The sequence below is a fragment of the Chamaea fasciata genome, unplaced genomic scaffold (genome assembly GCF_029207755.1).
Source record: "Chamaea fasciata isolate MVZ Bird 193981 ecotype frontalis unplaced genomic scaffold, bChaFas1.0.hap1 SCAF_1, whole genome shotgun sequence".
Taxonomy (NCBI): domain Eukaryota; kingdom Metazoa; phylum Chordata; class Aves; order Passeriformes; family Sylviidae; genus Chamaea; species Chamaea fasciata.
The window spans coordinates 20,016,375-20,036,654 of NW_027094086.1; positions in this window are offsets into that span (position 1 = coordinate 20,016,375).

Genomic DNA, 20,280 nt, shown 5'->3' on the forward strand with positions numbered 1-20,280 from the left:
CCTGCTACAGGGTCAGAGCTGTGACATGCATCACAGGACCACCCAGTGCTTCAGCTTCATCACAGATGTCACCCTCTTCACCTTCAGCCACAAGCCCAGTTAGCAGCACTCTCAGAGCACTCAGCATAACAGCTCCTTGCAGCTCGTCAGTAGCAACCCAGCACACCCAACACTCTCCTGTGCTCCTCCCACACAGTGGGAGAGGAGATATTTGTGGGGAGGTGGCAGGAGAGAGGGAAAATTAAATTAGATAGTTTTAAGAACTTTCTGGGGACAGGGGAGGAAGAAGAACTTTCACCTTGGCCACTAGTCTTGGTCCGCTCTCAAATCATAGTCAATCACCTACATAGTTCCATCTTTAGACAGGACTGGAGCCTCTCCCAACCCTACAGCTGGGCATCAGTTTGGGGATTTTTTGATTGTTTGTTTGGGAGTTTTTTGTGTTGATTTGTTGTTGTTGTTGTTGGGGTTTTTTCGTTGGTTTTGGTTTGTTTGTTTTTCCTTATTTGCTTTTTCTCCCCCTGTCTGGGATAAATATCTCCTTTTTCATACAATATAAAGGAAACCCTCAAGCTGCCTTGACTATCAACAGCTGTGGTGGGAGTGTGGAGCTGGCTTCAGAAGGATCATCTGAAGGATTTTGCCCCACACGTGTAAAGCTGTGTAACAACTCTATGCAAAGTTGAAGTTGACTTGACCTTCTGTCAATAAAATACTGACCCAGCTTCCAGGGCTCTTCTTGGATGGCCCTTTCTCAAATGTCTTTGCATTTAATAGGTTGCTTTTCAGTTTTAGAGGTGCAGGGTGTGCCTGGGTGTGGGTGTGTGTCAGAAGAAACGTAAGACTCTTTTAGAGCCTAACTAAAATGTCTTGTTTCCACTTGCCTAGGAATTGTAAGAAATAAGAAGAGCAAAACACTTCTTCAGCTGACCATACCTGGTGGATTCCAGTGGGATACACGTTACTGACAGTGCCATAAGGTACTTTTGAGTGGGCAGACAGGGTCTTCCTGGGGTATCCAGTGGCAAAAGAGTCCACTGCACTTCCTATCCAAAATCAGGGTTACTCAGAACGTACCACAGAGCATGCTGCTGATTCTTCACCCCAATGTGGTTGCGAAACATGTTCTTGAACTACACTAAACTGATTTAAAAACTCTGTGCAGGCACAACTTCATTCAGCTGGCCAGGATGTGTTCTGTCCACAACCCAGGGTTAAATAATTTTTTTAGTATAACTGTAAAGTTTTTTTTTTTTTTGCAGAATATTCTGATTTTATTTATGAAGTGAATAAAATTATGACATAAAATACTTAGTTTATATGTTTGTCTCCCTTTTAACTGCAAAGCAATACTTGAAAGACCATGTAAAATGGCCTGTGGATGATTTTCCCTAAAAATTAAAGTTCTTTATTTGAAACAGGTTAAGATAAATGGCTTTGGTGACACAAATGCAGCATATTGAAACCAGTTATTAGCCCTTGTTGCAAAGAAGAATGGAACTTGTTTCTGTTTCCCAAACTCAGAATGATTGTGTATATTTTATTTTTTTGTTTTTGTTTTTAATTAAAACTCTAGTACAGCATCTTTTGTGTTTGTGGTAATTATGCTAAACTTGGTATCCCAAAGGAGAAATGTGTAAATGGTTCACTCTTTTGTGGCTATTTGTTCATGCCATTAGCTCAGGAAATGTATTTTCCAAACCCTGCATTAGTTTAGTCAACTGGCAACAAAAGTAGTTATTTTTGTTAACACAAGCAGAGCAGAGTTAAACAACAGAATAGACTACGTTTTTAAGTAACATAATATGACCATCTGAGAAAGCAGTAATTGTACAGAATGATTTAAATTTATTCTTTATTATTCATATACTAGTCGTCAATGTGGATGGAGAATGGCTTATAAATCATTTAAAGCTGTCACTGGAAATGTTTATGTTTTGAGAATTTTTCAAGCCGTCTTGCTTTCCTTGAAACCAACAAGGATACTACTCTCAGCTTGCATTGTAACAGGAAATTTAGGCTTTATCAACCATATATAATACTGTCTACCTGGGATTTGAAGGATCCGCTAAAGACTCAGCCTGAACAGGTGACTGAGGCTCTGCCCTGAGCCAGCAATGCTGCAGCACACAAGCAGTGATGCTGAGGAGCACTTACCAGCTGTCAGAGAGGAAATAACTGAGTGATCCTTCACCAGCACAAATATAACTGGTAGGGCAGCATGGCACACACATCCATGACCTACCAAACCAAAGATTTTGGAGAAAAAGTGATACGGATTCCAAGACAAAATCTTTGAAGTCAGTTTAAGTCCATCAACTTTCAGCAAGTTCCCATGGAGGTAAATGTTACAGTACAGTCAGTTTGCACTCTTAGGGTCCATGGAGAATACAGGACCGATCTGGATTCCAGTGGTACAATGGAATTCAGGACAGTGATACCTGCCCAGTGGTGGTGAGCCATGTCCAGAGCTGCACACGGTTGCTGGAGGGCCCCACAGGGCTCCTTGATCTCCACAAACTCACTGGGACACAGAGGGACGTGACCCTTACACCGTGTTTACAAACTCTCACAGGACTCTGGAATTGCAGACACCTGCCAACCTCCCCTCCTGACTGTCCTCTAGCTCCATGCCTGAAAGTCCCTGCTCCCTCCCCAGGTCCTTTCCATCTCCCAGTGTGGGGATCCCAGGGCTGCCACTTCTGCCATCTAGACTGCCAGCCTTCAGTCTTGGCTGATCCCACTGAAAAGCCACCCTTAGTTTGGGCTGGCAGCACCCACATCTCTGCAGACAGCCTGCCACCACCCTGAGCTCCCTGAGCTCCCAGCCCCATGCTGTGCCAGCCCACACCTGGCACAGTCTGTGCCTTATTCCAGCTAGCTGTCTGCTTCTGAAGAAATGATTTGGAAATACCTTTCCAAAGAGCTCTCCACTTAATATCAAGAGTTGGCATGGAATACTGCTGACAGATTATTTAGACTGTCTGACATGCCCTCTCTCTTAAAAACACCACCACTAAACCCCTTCTGTTCTAGAGTGTTTCAAATACTCCTGTTTCATACTAAAACCAAGAGTAATTCCTGTGGCAAACTATTATATGTTTTAAATCCTGATGAACAGACCTTTGCAGTAACCCTGTAAGTTTACATTTCACTACAGTTTGCACTTCAGAACCTGAATCTCATAAAAGTTGCATGTTTTCTCAAACATGTGCCATGTCAAACTGAGGACCCTCTCACCCCAGCCAGCTCCACCAGGGCACACCACCTGTACGGTGATGTCTATACCCCTTCAAGTCTCCTCTCCAGCAGGAAGCTGGACTAAAGTCCTACTGAGGTCCCATCCAGCCTGAATTATCCTACTATGATTCTACTATTCCTTCCCAGGTACAGGACTTTGCATTTGCCTTTGTTGAATTTGTGCTTTTGGCCCAATGGCACAGAGCCCTCAAGGGTGTTGTCTGATTCCTGCCCCCCAGTATGGTGTTGAATGAAAATTTGCTGAGAGCAAACTCCACCAGCTCATCAGTAAAGATGTTTAAGTTGACAGGTCCCAGAACAGACCCCTGAACTCTACTCCTGCAGCATCTAGAATTCTATGGGTTATATCCCATTAACCACTGCCCTTTAATCCTGTCTGCACAATCAGGTTTTTTACCCATCTAGCTGTCTACCCGTTTAGACTGTCACATCCTAACTCTGATACTTGATGGACTTTATATTTGCAAAACAAAGCACATGCTCTTTCAACTCTTACTTCTTGAGCTTTTTAAGAACTGCCATGAGGGTCTATTGATCCATTTTTCACGTCAACTCTCCATTCTTTAAGAGCCTTATTGCATGTCCTTTCCTTGTCTTAGATCAGTCTTGAATAAGTCTGAATCACTGATTATCCAAACTTTAACTGGAGTTTAAAGTCAGAGTAATCTTATATGTCAACTAGGCTTAGAAAACTAGTACATTGAAAACACTCTAGACAATAGCTGTTTCAATGATTATTTCGAGTTGTCAGTTGACAGTTGAGAGCTTTCTACTGTCTGACTGTTACCACTGACCTGCAATGCTTGTATTTTTTGTAACAACTCAAGGACAGGTGAACAAGAGGCTGTTCTGTTCCTCACAAAATACTGGTCTATATACTACATACACTGGTCCAGTGTGCTAAGGAAATCAGATGTTTGAAAACTAGAGACAAGTAATACTTGGCTGGTTTTCTGCTGCTTTGACAATGCAAGCATGGTTTTGCTGACCAGTGAACTCTGCCTGCTATGGACTGTTCTGAATCTTTCCTTAAAAGTTGAAAAAATTTGAAAGATTTTGTCACCAGACTCCATAACAGAAAACATTAAAAATAGCAAGGGATGTTGTTCAGTATTTATTTATAGACTCAATGCTAATTTTTAAAACCCAAAGACATTTCTAGACAAAAATGGAGATAAAGCTGCTCATCAGTAGAATAGGGGTAAGAAACACATACTCCAAGTTACCTACTCTTAACCCAGATAATTCAAAGTCAAGGTAACAGAACTATGCTGACTAGTTATGATGCATCACTGATACATCCACAAAAGCTTAATGCTTTCCAGCAGTGATAATGTGAAAGCAAGATTTTTTTTTAAAAAAAAGGTCTTTTAAAAAATCACAAAATCAAAGAGTACTTAAGTACTTGAGTACAGACATCTCTGGAAGCCATCTAGTCCAGTCTCCTATTCAGAGCACGTTTGGCTACAGCAGGTTCCTTGGGACCATGTCCAGTCAGGATTTGAGTATCTCCAAGGATTGTCAATCCACCACCTCCCTGGGTAATCTGCTCCACTGTTTGACAAATTGAACAGTAATCATATTATTTTCCTTATGTGAGAGTGGAGTTTCCCGTTTCAATGTACTCCCGTGGGCTCTTGTCACCACACTGGGCACCACTGAGAAGAGTTGAGCTTCAAGAAGAGGTTGGACTGAGAAGTAGGTTGGACTCAATGATCTCAGAGGTCTTTTTCAACCTAAGTGATTCTTTGGTCCTGTGATTCTGTCTGAATGCTCTTCCTTACACCCACTCCCCATCAGATATCTATGTACACTGATGAGATCTTCCTGAGCCATTTTTCTTCAGCCTCTCCTCATAGCACAGAGGCTCCTGTTCTTTCATCAGCTTTGTGAACCTACACTGGGCTTCCTCCAGTGTGTCCTTGTCTCTTGTACTGGGAAGCTCAGGGGTACAGCTTTCCAGATGGGCCTCACCAGTCCTGAGTAGAGGAGAAGGATCCCCTGCCTCTATCTGCTGGAAATACTTTACCTAAGACAGCCCAGGATACACTGGCTTCCTTGCCACAGTGCTGGTTCATGATCAACCTCTTACCCCACTCACAGGGTTTTCTCTGCAAAGCTGCTTCCCAGGCAGCAGGGTCCCAGGGTCCCAGCCTGTGATGGTGCATGAAAATATTTTCAGTCTGTCAAGAAAAAAATAAGTCATCTCAGAGGCCAGGATGGCTTTGGGGAGCGCCAAGTGTCTCACACACACTGACAACACATCATACAAAACCTGCAGGTGTGATGCTGCCTCTTACTGCTGTGGTTGTAATGGCCAGGGCACCAGAATGTGTTACTTTTCCTTCACTTTTCAGCCCTTGCCCAAGTTGCCCTGCGCTGAAGGAACGTTATGGGAAAGAAAAAGAAAAATTACTTTTAATCACCTGAGATAGTGCAAGGACCTGACACAAAGCCTCCTTCCACTGAGCCACTGGAGAAAAGATACACACAATGGCTTCTTTCTGGTTCACTTTTTAGGGAAAGAAATCTAAGTGGTCATTCCCGTACAAAGAATATGACTGTGCAAAATTCAGTCCCACAAAAGCATCTCAAGGTTGCAGGTAAGCACTTCTACCCAGGAAAGAAAGAGAGAAAGAGGAAAAAATAGCCAGTTGCTTCTTCAGAGTCATAATTCCTTTTTCCTCCCTCTCTGTGTTTTTCCTCCCTCTCTTGTACTGTTGTCATCTCCCTCTCAAGAAAAATGGGATGACTGTGGGATTTTGTCTTTGCAGGGCAGAGGCAAAGATGCTAGGATGTTCTAAGGATATTACAAGTTACTTCAAGTTACTATCTGAATACCATTTTCCAGGTTTGTAATGAACATTTTTAATAAAGTTATAACTTTTTGATGCTCTGTGCTTCCTTTGCTTTCCTTTTCCTTCAATGCCATCTTAACATATCTGGGAACATAAGAAAACTAATTCCAGCTTATCTGTTGTTTTGCATCTCACTCTGCAAGTTCTTCTATAGATAGGTGTTCTGTACTACTGCTAAGAAAACTCCCCACATTCTGACTATTCTTGTCATAAAGTATTTGGGTATTGAAGCTGTACATTCAGGAATGTCTAAACTTACTGAAGCAAGGAGGCCTTTTTGCCTGGAATATGTATGAGCCACTGAGCATTTCAAAATCCAAGGGTCAGGGTAAGGCTACAACAGTGTTGTACCCCCTCAGAAAGTAGAAGTTTCTTGCACAGAAGAAGCCGCAATGACTCAGCTGCAGGGTGCACAGTGACTGCAGATTTTAGGAGCAGCTGGTTAGAAGTTATCCAAAAATATCTTCTGAATCACTAAAGGATCCTAAACTGCATCCTCTGCGATGCTATCACAAGCTGTTTCTGTTTCAGGTCTCTTCTGAGAATGGGTGAAATTCCTGGTGTGCTCTTGACATGTTGCCTGAGCATGTAAAGACAGTTTTTTCCTCTCTTCAGCCACAAGCAGAGAACATACTACAGTCAGAGCAAATATCACCGAAATCAATGGATCATGCTGATGGATTTCTAAATTCTGTGTGGATTTTGCTTTCCAGCACCAGATCCTAAGTCTGTTACAATCAGTGAATTTCATGTAAGGACTAGGTGTAGAAAACAATATATGAAAAATATATAATATATAGAATTAATATCATTAAATAATTGGTTAATTTATTTCATAGACAATATATTATATTAATATATTATAAAACAATATATTAGTGACATATGATAAATATATAATAATAATACAGAAATATATGTAGTATGAAATTATAGAAATATCAGGTCAGATACTACAACTGAATTTTTAACAGATGACTAAAGTCCTTATACTCATGCTTTTTATGTGTGAGGCACAACATAGTGGCATAAATCAGCCACGTACCAGTGAGGTTGCTCAGTAGGAGCAATAAATGACTCTTTAATCATATCAGCCACTCCACATGGAGACAAGCAATGCAAAGCTCTCTTCCCAGTTGAACCTGCAGAGATCCCTTTGCCAGGAGGATACTATTGCCTGGAACAGCAGAGTTCCCACCACACTTCTTACATATCCCAGTGGCCAGAATGGCTCACCTTTAAACCCATAACCAAATCCACTCCTTTAGGAGAATGCTGTGCATAAATTAATGCATAGCATCAGTGCAGCAGTTCTCATTGGGAAAAAGCCACATCCTACATTGACAGTGCTACTGTTCAGCTCTGTTGCTCAGAGCTTTCCTGCCAGCCTCCTGCTGACCCTGAGATATCCCACTCGTACAGACACAGCTCAGCTCCAGAAAGATGGATGAAACCAGAGCACACAACCATTCAGCTGGAGACCATCTCCTCTCTGGACTTAACTCTAGGCAATAGGACCTACAGATGCATGAGCATGTGTTACTACAAAGCACAGAACAAGAAATTGTGTGCATAGCGAGCATGAAGGTGTGAATGGGAGCAATTAAATAAGTGCAGAGGCAGAAGGAACTGCAGGATTTGTGGAAGGAGTGCCTAAAAGCATAGATCGTAACAGTTATGTAGCAGTACCATGGTCTGGTGCTTCTCTCTGGCCAGTGCATATTTGATTCTTACGCACCAAAATGAAGATACTTAATAGTATGGGTAGTGTACTCTGAAAATGCTTCTTAGTTTGTGTTCACTGCCAATGTATACAGAGAATCCAGGTAGGACTTGGTAACAAGCTGCTTTAAGTAAATCAGCAGATGGCAATGCAGCTTTATTGCTTAAAATCTGCCTGGCCCCTGTTCTGAGTGTGGACAGCTGTGTGTGTTACTATAGGCAGTTGCAGAATGGGGATCCAATGTTAATAGAGGCAGTTAACAGAGACTAAGGGCACAGGTGCACCAAGACTCTGCTCAGTTGCTCAGGAGGTACATGCAAGCTGCTCCAGTATGCTGCCTGAAGCCAGATCCCAAGAGCAGCACTGAATTCTCTGAACACCCCACCCTTAAAGTGTAGCTCTGCAGCCAGAGTCCAAGCTGCTTCCAGGGAAGGTGGTTCCTCCCTGTCCTTACTCTGTGCCCATGTATTCTCAACATCACTGTCTGCCAGCCCCAGGTTCACACAGCTACATAGCTACTGGATCAGATAACTAATGAGATCTACTTCTGGGCATAATACAGCTTTTATTTGCAGTATGACAGAACTCAGCCTAACTTGACCCAAAATCCCACTCAGATTTATATGCTTAGTCTTGAGGAACAAGGGATTGTTCAAATCCAATATCCAACTCGATACAAAGTGGGCAAAGATGACCTGTTAGCATTCCAAAGGATCACATGATGACTGTGTGAATAATTACTGACTACATCTTGTCCCAGTACCAAAATAATTGCCCAAGGAAATTTGCAGATTTCTCATGTGAGTTCTCTCTGTCAGTCCCTTTCTCAGATTTCTGCTCAGGTTTTTAAGGCCTCTCCTGGGCTTATTTTCTTCCCTTTAATTTATAAGAAAAACTTAGCTTTAAGTTTAAAGGGAACAGAATAAGGTCTGTATGGCACATTTCTCAGTAAACATAAAATTACAAGGGTATAGGTAAAAAATTGCAGTAAGCTCTTCTAGCCTTTCTAGAACATGATTTTGAGTAGCATTTATCTACTAATGATCTCTTAATGGTTATGCTTGACAAATAACGCAATGAGAGGAACTTAAAAAATGTCTCTGCTGCTAGTTATGACTTCTGTGGTGAGAGATACAGATCTGTCTCGGGTGAGTCAAAGGTAGGGTATGGGAAACATTACAGTGACAAATACTTGGTTTCAGATGTTTGTCATAGCCTATGGAGAAACACCAGTTATGGAAGTGTTGTATTTCATTTGACCCCGTAGGAAGACAAGCTTTCACAGATTGTGGTGGGGTTTGTGAATCTTTGTCCCTTTGCTTTAAAACACAATAGCTGGCTCAGGCAATCTTCACATTTTTGGTCTGGCTGCAGAACATGTTCAGCTGCACAACATAGCTGTGGTTTTCCTTCCTACTAAAACCAGGATATCATGTATTTAGTTATTACATTCCTTTCTTTTTGTTATGTAAAAGTGTAATACCAGGTATTGAAAGAGGCTGTCCCCAGCCTACAGCATGAAACTCCATGATATTCAGAAACCTTCCCACCACCATGAGGAAGCGTTCGTAGCCCTGCCTGTTACCTCCTCTATGTCACTGTCTCTCTGTCACCACCATGGTGCTCTCACAGCCCTGGGAGAGGCTGATAAAAATAATTCCTTAAGCCAGGTACATTTACAAAAAACATGTGTGTGCAAGATTAATCACGGCCTTAGGCTGCTCAGAGCCTTAATTTTGGAGGAACCTTTTTCTAATCTTTCTCTAGTTTTTTAGCATTTCTGTTTTCATGGCTGACTTAGCAAAGTATGAAATCATGATTTATAAACATGGGAGGAATGACTGGGAGTAAACCCATGTAAATATAAATTAAGAAAAATAAATAAAAGTAACAAAATATAAATATAGGAAAGAATCATCTGGATACAATCCTGTGTTATGCATTCTAATTCAACCCTGACTAAGCAGGGAGGTTGGACCCTGTGGTCCCTTCCAACCTGATTCTGTAAATGGAAGACGTGTTTCCTCAGGACTATGTAGACTGTGGTACTTAGGGCTATTTTCCAAGCTATTTGCTCCATCTAGGTTATAGAGTCATTTACCTGCAGACAATTGCTAACATAATGTTGGTCATAAATGTCTTACCAGGAAAAAAAATCATGTCTGCTTCTGCAATTGCTTTTGGTTTTGCTCTGTTTTCACTAAAACAGGCAGCACGACATTAGAGCACCACACTGGGACATCAGGGGACCATGTAAGCGCACAGCCCTGGGCTATCCTATTGCTATCCCTAGTAACAGAACATAAGCTTTGATACAAGTCTGGAAGCCCTCCGGACTGAGGATGGCCTTGCCTGAACTCTCCTTCACCTGCCTCCAGCTTGGGCTTACTTGGCTGAGTTGAGAGAGCAACTTCTCTGACTGTTCAGATGTCTATGGCTAATGTCTTTTACTTCGTGTGACACAGTCAGAGTAAAAATCAGTCAGTCTGCACTGAATAAGATGCACCACTCCAGCACTAGATGTAGTGCAGGGAAATACAGACCTGGTGTAACAGCAGGGATCTTGAGAAGCAGGGACATGGGATGCAATGTAGAGAAGCACAGGCAAGGCATGATAAGAGATGGGATGTAGGCTGCCACCAGAGACGCTATAGCTATAAACAGTGCCCTAACGGTCAGTTAAAGGAATACAGAGACAAATGTGGAGAAAGCTGGGTTTAGGGGGAACAAAGAGAATAAAAGGTAGTATCTAACCTATGTGAAAAGGTAGAAATTACAGTAAATGAGGACACAACATGAAGCTGCAGAGTGGTGAAGGCAGGACAAAGGTGCAAGAGAATGTTAGCAAAGGATGATCTGGGTGGAGAGAAGAAAAATAAACCAAAACCATTAACATTATATTCTTTTGGAGAGGTATTCCAGGTTCTGAAATCTCCTCCACCAACACCAGAATGAAGCCACCAGCCTTAAGACCCACTGGAGCAGTGGAGGGATGAGAGGGAAAAGAGGTAGAAAATTATGTGTGTGTGTTTACAACAATTTATTGTTTGTATAGCACAAAAGTGAGGTACACAGAAATCCTCTGTGTTCTGAAGTGTGGCATTATTGTTGTTGTTGTTATTATTGTCTTCTAAATTGGGAACTGAGTTCCACAGGAATGTTTAATGTACTTACATATGGCTTCAATGACTCTTTCATGGCTGCACAAGAAGTCTCTGAAATGCAGGCGTCTCAGAAAGATCACTGACTATGGTCACTCCAGTTGCACGCCCCACATCCATCCTATTACGTAACTCTGAAACTGCCCACAATCTATCCATACAGAATTACTTCTCCATTTACAGAAAATTGAACTACTTAATCCTCCCTCTTGACATAGAGTTTCAGTTTCTTCAGTAAATACTTATACTTTCTGACTTGACATTAATATTATTAGCACTATAAAATATTTTCTTGACACTAAGGAAATACGGGGACAGTATTTTTTATGGTTAGTGTTTAGCATTCAGAAAATCTTATGTTTCATGTCTCAGCCTTAACAATTCACGAATGCATTCAGTTTCTAAAAGAATCCAAATAGGCATAAACAGTCCTATTGATTTCTGTTGCATTTGGAAGGTCTGGAGGCAAGGTTTTAGTGCAAGACTGCTCATGAGATGTTTTCTGGAAACAGCATAAGTGGTTTAAAGTCTACTAGCACTTAGGGGCCACAGGGGGATATTTGTATTACTACTGCTTTAGTAGGTAAAAGGAATGTCCAAGGCTATTGAGCTGGCTCTAAGTATGTCTCCAGAAGTTTCGGTTCCATGTTGGCCAAAGAAGAATTTGTGCAATCAGTATTCATTATCCAAGGTGATCCAACAAGATGATGCAGGGGCAAAACCCCCTTGTATAGTGAGTAGAAATTTTAATGCAATTTTCAGTGATGAAAGTTGTGATTTGGCATTTGCCTTCTGAGCAAAGCTTTCAGACAATTTCAACCAAGTAGCCAGTGATATTATAGCCCAGTTATTTATTAGTCTGGAACACATAAAACATTGACTGCCCATACGATGGCTGCATTTTTTAAGTTTTTGATACTCAAACACTTGGAAGTTAAAAAACAGATGTGAAATCCAGTCCAGTACTGCAGATGTGCTGTAAACAGTCGTCCTTACCTCATAGGTCAGGGAGAAACATCTGAGCAGTGAAACTGGTTGCTGCAATTAGGAGAGAGCAGTGACTGAAAAACAAGTGCACCACCTTAACATTAGGGGTTTGTAGATCTTAGGATTTAGCTTGCACTGTGTGTGAGATTAATAACTGAGCAGAAAGTAATGCAGCCTGAGTAGGCTGCAAGAGTTTCTTGTCTTCTCTCTTTCTTTTATTTAATTATTTCATGGCCCTTATTTGTAAGTATTGATTTTTTAGTACATGTTAATATGGGATTCTCCTCCAAGAAAAAGGTCAGACTATTAAGCAATGTACTTTAGTGGTCACATAACAGGGTTAAGTGAGACAGTGATGCATCTCATATCTACCAAAGGGGAAAATGCCATCAGAGCAAGAGGATGGGAAAGATGTCAGGACCCCACTGAAGAGATTCATTTCACTGCATAGCCTACACTGGTGTCTTCACTGTCCCTGTGTGTGCGTGGCTGGCTTCTGTCTGTCAAAGGCAGTACATGCAAAAGATAATGCTGAACAACAGGGAAGAGTAGAATGGAAAAAACACAGAGAAAATCATAAAAGCCCATTGCTAAATAATGCCCTTTTCTAGCTGGTAAAAAGCATTGCATATAGCACAGTTCAGCAAAAGGCTTTTCAGAGAAGTGCTGTCATGGCCAAGTGTCTCATTGCAGCCGTGCTTTCCATGGAGCCTTGCACTTGAAGAAAGAGATAATCTAACCTGAAGCTCATCTCTGTCCTGCACATCACGTGCCCAGGAGTGTGACTGCAGAGCCTGACACAGACAGGCAGCCAAGCAGGCAAGGGCTGTGTGTGTGCTGGCAGGAGTGTCTGCTGCCAGCCTGTGGCTCTGCTGTCACGTGCCAGTAGCACTTAGCACAAGCATCTAATGTAGAACTCTTTTTCTTCTATAAATTGAGTATGCTGTGATCTGAAGTGGAATAAATGAATCCTCCAGTACACAGATGAGAAGGGAAACCTCTTTCTTCACAGGCATGACAAAGCCCTCAGTACTAATTCGCTAAGGACAAACTGATGATAGATAACTCTCCGCTTTTCCTTTCTTGGGCCAGGGAAAGCAAAAACTTTCAGCCCACCATTAAAACTGAAATTTATTTTAGAGATCAAACCTCTTAATATTGGAAATGAGAGGTTGTAATAGAGATAAAACATTTTATGTTTTGCTTTCCTGCCACTCTTCAGTGCAAAAGGCAAGCCTGTTATCTGCCACAGTTTCCTGGGACTTTGCAGGGCCCCTAGTGACTCAGAGAAGAGGTTGCAGATCCTTCTCCAATCAGTCATCCTCAGCTGACCACTTCTCTCCATGGCTCTGTCCTCATCCATCCTGGAAATTGTCTCCCCTATCAGTGTAACACTTTATTTACCTTTGGTATATTTTAGGGAAACATTCAAGAAATTATCTTTTTGTGTTGCTCTTTTTAACAGTCATCATATTAAAAAATATATAAATAAATAAAATTTTTTAAAAAAGAACACTGTATACTTTTCTCCACTCTGAAGGTCCAAAGTCCTTAAAAGTCAATAGACAGATGTCCACCAGATACAGTTTTAACTGGAACAGACAACAGGGATTTTGTTGTTGACATTGATTAAAGAAGGATCTGAGACAGATCTCTCCAGGGTAGGCTCCTCAAATTTAAACAGTAAATTGTTTTTAAAAAGAGACTACAATTCCTGCATTGTTTATTTGTGTTCTCAGCTCATACAGAAAACAGAGACTGTAGAAAAGATGTATAAAGGAAGATACTGGAACTTGCAAATCAAACTTGGGTTCAAAAATAAGGCTCAAGTTAAATAGTAGCCACTTCAACCCAAGGTTAATAGCGGAGCCGGAGAAAAGCCAGAGAGAGTGGCATAGGCAGAAATATGGCATTCAGCTTAATTTCATCTGCTTTAGAGATAAGATCTAATAATAAAAATAAACTTTCACAAATCTGCTTTCCAAGGTAACAGTAATTACGTGCTTGCACAAATCTGGTTTCAAACAGATGAAAATTTCCTCACCCTCTGAGTGTGGAGGAAAACAGATGAATGTGAGAATGGATGAGTAAATTTAGGGCACAGAATCCTCTCTGAAATTCCTGTATAAAGTCACTGGTCTCCACTCATGCTTAAGGTGATTTTTCAGTACAACAACCAGGCCTTAAAACTAACAGTAATGCCGAAAGCACTGTGTCTGCAGGTTAGCAGCGTATTAACCAATAATATCCCAGTGTTAAAGAAAAGTTACCATTTCTTTATTGGAAGGTTTTGAAAGCCCTACCACTTTGTCTTTGGTCTTGTTGAGCCTTTTCTGTGGGGCTGGACATCTGTCAATTAGCAGAAGTTTTGTTCCTGAACAGGCCAGGTTTGAAAATTTGGAAGGGAGGCCCAGAAGTAGTATACAGGGAGAACTTTAAGAAATACAAATAATGTATTTCCCTCAGTGTGTTCTGGCTTGCTTTCTTCCATTGCCTCTTTGGTTGCATGGCTCTGGAGCAGTCACAGGAGGCAGCACTCATCCTCTGACTGTGCTATGAGCATGGTGCTGTCACCTCCTTGGGCTGGACTGGCCTGTTGCTGTCCTTAAAATTCATAAAGAAACCTTTCTTACTTGTTTGCGATTTTCTCAACTAATGTCATGTATAAAGGGTCCGCTAAAATCAGGTTTAGCCTGCAAGTGTAGCAGTGATTTCTGCAGCTCATACACAAACCAGATTCCCTTTAGAACAACACCATTGTCCTGGGGTGAGTTTTTGACGCTTGTATTCCCAATTGCCTGTTCTGTTTATGCTGTATGTTAAATTCTGTTCCTTTAAGACTAAGTAACCCCTGATAAGTAACAGCTGTGTTAATGAACCAATACAGCCTTGCCCCTGATGAGTAACAGCCATAGCCAATAAGGATGAGTGAGATAAAAGAGGAGGTGAGCTGGTAAGGGGAGGATAATTATGAAGGAGCAACATTAAGGAGTATGAAGCAGACACTCATGATGCAGTATCCTGGAGAGATGGAATCGCTGCTGTGAGACTAGTTCTGAGATCGAAGAGGGAGAAAGAAGACACGTGGAGTTTGTTTTGAAAACAGCATTCACTCCTCTCCATTCCTGCTCCTGGACCCTGCTTGTCTGAGGCATGGACCAGCAGCGGCACGGAGACCTGCTTTGCTTTTAGTTAGTTTTAGACAGCTGAGGCAGAGAAGCTCTCTGTACTGGGTTTTTTTTTTTCTTTTTTTTCTTGGGACTGTTTAAACCTGCTTGGGACCAAAAACCCGGGGGAGCCCTGGGGAGCTCTCACCTGCAGCCCACCGGGGCCTGGACCTCTGGAGGGACTGGTAAGAGACTGAGAGAGCCAGGCTACACCCATGGCAAGAATTTGTGACTTTACCGTCTCATTTCAGAACAATGAAAGGTTTTCTTCTTTCATACTTTTCATTCTTTATGCTTGTGGGTACTTTGTTTGTTAAATAGTTTTTTCCACTTTTCTCTGAGGGAGTTCTTTTCCTGGACCAGTTGTGGGGAGTTTCCAGAGGGAATCCATTCAGCAGTTCTCTCACAAATTTTCCTTAAAACAGAACAACTATAAGACAGCCCCACAGCACTGGAAGTGTCAGTCTAGACAGTAACAGCACCTTCCTCAGCCACAAGTTATTTCAACTGCTGCCCTACAGCACTCAATTTGTATCTCCGGTGGCTTCAAAGTGGATGCCACAGTGAGGCCTCTTCAGTGCTAGAGCAACGTAGCAGGCTTCAGTCAAAAGCCCATTTGAGTCAATAGCAAGACTCAATTTAGAGTTTTCAGTGGACTAGATGTGCATCTGAGCTATTCCCTTAATAGTCAGCGACAAGAATAGGTACAGCTAAGCTATGACTCATTTTCTTCTTAAAGGAGTGTGCTGGTTTGAATGTACACCAGTGGGAGAAATTAACCCCACACAATTAGCTTAAGAGAGATTTCAGGTTGGAGTAACAATGCAATAGAAAGATTACATTAAATGCAACGATACCCAGAAAACTGGCTTAAACCTACTAAATCAGGGTACAACCTCACACCCTGTTGGTCAGGGTGGTGGTTACAGTCCTGTTGAAGTGATGAGTGCAGTCAAAAGCAGTGGTCCTGTAGGAGTTCTGGTCCTCCTCTGGATCCATTGATGGGTGGTAGTGATGTCCCAAGTTTCCAGTTACATACAGTCAGGTTTGGGTGGGAATGCTCAGTACCACTCTGACCCTGGGAGAGGATTTTCACAATGGAATTATGTAATCCTGTAATTGCAGCTGCACATTCTACTGGTGCCACTGAGTCCATGATGGCCCACTAGGAGAGATGACCCTCTCAAGGAAGAGTTGTGACTGTGCTGATGCTTCCCCAGGAGTTATCACAGCTGAGTCACTTGTGAAGAAAAAGAAATGCTGCCCTGCTTTGAAGGGTTGTCTCTTCTCCTTTGTCTCATTTAACACCTAGCTTGTAGCCTGAGGTGTTGGATGTGCACTGGGCAGCTACTGCAAAACACTCTTTATTAACAGTTTGTCAGAAATCATATACAGAGGAGTACAATACATGATTTGGGTTACACCCACAGTGCAAAACTTCTCCTGTAACCAGGACGTGGAGATGTCTAAAATTATGTTTCAAAAGTACTGTTTCCACTACCTATACAGAGAGACCAGAAGACAAAAATCCATCTGGCTGACCACTGAAATGAGGTGAGATGAGTCTTATTCATATAGAGTTGCCAGACAGAATAGCACCCTCAAGCTTCACTACCTTAGTGAAGGCACTGTAAAACACAGGAGAGATGTTGATAGAGTTAATGGGCATGCATAACCCCAGGTTAGGCATTTATGAAACCCATTCAGCAGAAAAAAGAACCTGATGTCAGGGCAGGAAGAGACCCCAGTCTGTAACAGGGATCAACCATCACAAAATCTGTCCAGTGCCATTAGATGAAAAAGCTGGAAGGGTCCTTTCTCACAGGGGTACCCAACAGAGGGAGGTAATGTACCTCTTTTATGCAGATATCAATGTGTAATTTATTTACTTGTCATGACTCCCAGTCTTCCAGGGTAGTGGAGCACCTGGCAGAGGGCACTTCTCAGACAATGCACTGAAAGGGTTTGGTAACATAACAGTGCTGGCTCGAGCAGTGATTAGAGGGCAGGTCTTGTCTCAAAGTTAAACGCTGATCAGCATATAACTCAGCCATGCCCATCATCCCTGAAGTTCTCAAGGGATCTGTGTGGCTTCACAACCCCCACAAGTTGTTCCTCTGAGGCTGACTTGAGCTCTTCTTAGAACAAAGGAAAGTTCCAGAGATAGCTCAGTGGAAGATGACTGCATCACAGCTTCTTCCAGCTTATTCTTCCCCTGCCTAGTTTTGGGTAATAAATCTTCACTTCCAGGGACGATGATGTATGTGATTTGGCATCAGTTGGCAATGACCCATTGTGAAGCCTTGCAAGACAGGCACTTATTCCTTAACTTTCCTTTTCTGCATGAATTGTGAGCTGTTTCCATCCAATTTGCCATATTCTTCTTGGCCCTTACTCAAGAAACAACTTTTTTTTTTTTTTTAAGAAAAATTTGTCTTGAACAGTTCGAGCTGTATTAACAGTTATGATCTGAATACATGTGATCAATAAATAATAGCATAGTAAAATATAAAACAAAATCACATTTGGGTGTAAGGAGACTTGAGGAAGAAAGCAGGTGTCAATTAACGACTTATAAACAAGTCCTCTCATCTTTGTGCCATCTCATTTCACTGGTTTTTGGCATCCTTAAAGACAGACCAGCAGCAAGATGAAAGCTGGCCTTGAAAATTGTGGGAGTCACCATCCTGGATCCCAGCTTCCTGTTTCACTTTGCTTTGATAAGTATTCTTGACAAATGCTTCAGAAGAAAGCACATAACATTCTTTGGATAGAAGCAGGGTAATCTGACCTAACAAAAGAATTAATCTTCTTTTGTGCTTAGAAACCATTTTCAGGCCTGAAACCTGAGTAACTGCATCATTACCAGAAATTTGTTAGGAGTGGTTGTAATACTGAGATCAATAATGGCACTTTATGGGAAAATCCAACAGCATGCTGCTTGGTATTTTACCTGTCGAAACATTAATGAGATAGGATCACAATGCTCCATAAAGAAAGGAGAAAATCCTGAAAAAAAACAAAAACAAAAACAAGAAAGTGAAGGAAATGGCCCAAACCTTGCCCAATTGGTCTTCATAAAAATTGCAAGATTTCATTTCCTCTCCTGAAAGGAGATTTTTCCTTTCAGGAGAGGAAATGAAATCCAGAAATCAGAGAACAAAGTGGAAAAAACCCTCAGGAAAGGGGAAATGATGAAATCAAATAAGATCAGAAAAAACCTGAGTCTTCAAATGGTATGACTGGAACCTAATGGACTGCGGTGAAATTAGGAGCAGTGGAAATGGACAGAAACCTGCCAAAATTATTGCCATTAGTATCCCAAAATCAGGGAAGGATGATGAGCAAAAACAAGGTCAGCCATGGTGTTAATCTGAAGGGCTGAGATTTGCATGAGAGGATGGAGAAGCTACAGTGGGTCCATTTTTCTCTTCCCCACATTTTGGCTTTCACAATTTTCAATTTGATTGTCATTCAGTTCTTGGGAGAGAGATTTTCCCAGATGTTTTCTGGGAGCAAAAATTACTCAAGGGAAAAAGGACCTGATATTCTTCTCTGTGTTATCCAGAAAGTGGCATCTTCATTTTAGGAGCCATTTGCATTACCTACCTTGGAAGCGGAACTGCCTTAGACCTCACATGCAGCTGATAGTGAAAAGTGTCCAAAATGGCTTTTCAAGAAGATCGTGAATTAGAGTTGCTATGGAGGTCCTCCTGTCTGTTTTCATTGAGTGCAATTAAATAGACTCTTAATTTTGGCCTTCTGAGTTTCACCTAAATTAGATGTCTGAACACGGCCTGAGTATCCATCTTGTAACTGTGGCTTGATGTTGACACTCAGCTGTCACAAGTTTGTAACCTAACACTGGTTAGGAAAGGAAAGCTGCTGATGGTGTAAGAAAACTATATTCTGAATCAGGTTGCCTGAAGAACCTGCTCATATTTTAAGCATCAGACATGCATGAGATATGGAAAAGCCACAAGGAAACATCTTGGTTCTCTATCATTTTTAAAGAAAACAAGGAAATAAAAACTATGCCTAAATAGGTATAGAAAACCATAGAAAACCATAGAAAAATATGTTAGTTAAACATATGTAACTAAAGAAACTAGTCCTACAGCTGCACAGATACTGTGATTTTTACTTATACCATGCTAATTGAACACAAGAAATCCTGGGTTAGAAATGAGAAGGATTCACAGAAATCCAAAATGAGGACTCTTCTGTTCATTTTCTTTAGTTTTTCATCTTAATGTAACTTTCAGAGCTGGGAACTGTGCCAACATTATTTTGCTTTGTTTTGTTTAAGAATCTTTAAGGTGCTAACAAGAATATGTCACCTCTGTATCTCCCTTCAACATTTCTTTGTCTATCACCTGACTCATGTTTAGGGGACAACTTAGAAATGCGGTTGCATTTTAAGTGATTTAAGTGGCCTTGTTCCCTTCACATTACCCAAATGCTTCTTGGCTCGCTCTGAGATCTACCCTTCTTATCCCTCACTTTATTTCAATGGCCAAAGTGCATCAGGATATATAAGAAATGTCAATTCTCCAAGTTTATTTTTGCTAGTGAAGAATAAAGTTGTCTGTTGGTGAAGTGCCATCCTACCCCAGGGCTGTTCCTAGAGAGCCAGAGCTGCTGGCTTTCAGATTGTTGAGCCAAAACACAGTGTTTGTACTGCCAAAACACAGTGAAGGACAGGACTCATTTGTTTGTGCATGAGGTTGTGTAACTGTGTGCACTGACACCTCAGGCATGTGGCAGATGGTAACTAAGGCATCTGGAAGGCCAAGTTAGCAGATCTGAGAGTGAGCAGTTCTTGAGTACAAATTTCAAAACATAAAATCACAGCTCAGAATTTGGTATGGAATCAGAATATGGGCTATGAAACTGTTAGATCAAGAAAATCTTTGTTCCATCTCCAGTGTGTTGGAGACTGTAAGAAGAAACTTCAAATGTCCTCAAGCTTCTTACCTGAGTTTCTTCCCATGAAGCAGAACTCTCATTGTGCTGGTCCCTGAGAGATGGTGCCTGATATAAATGATTCTTCCTCATATTCAGGAATCTGTCTTGCCAGAATTCAGAAATGTTGCAGCTAAAATACTAATTAACCAGAAAAA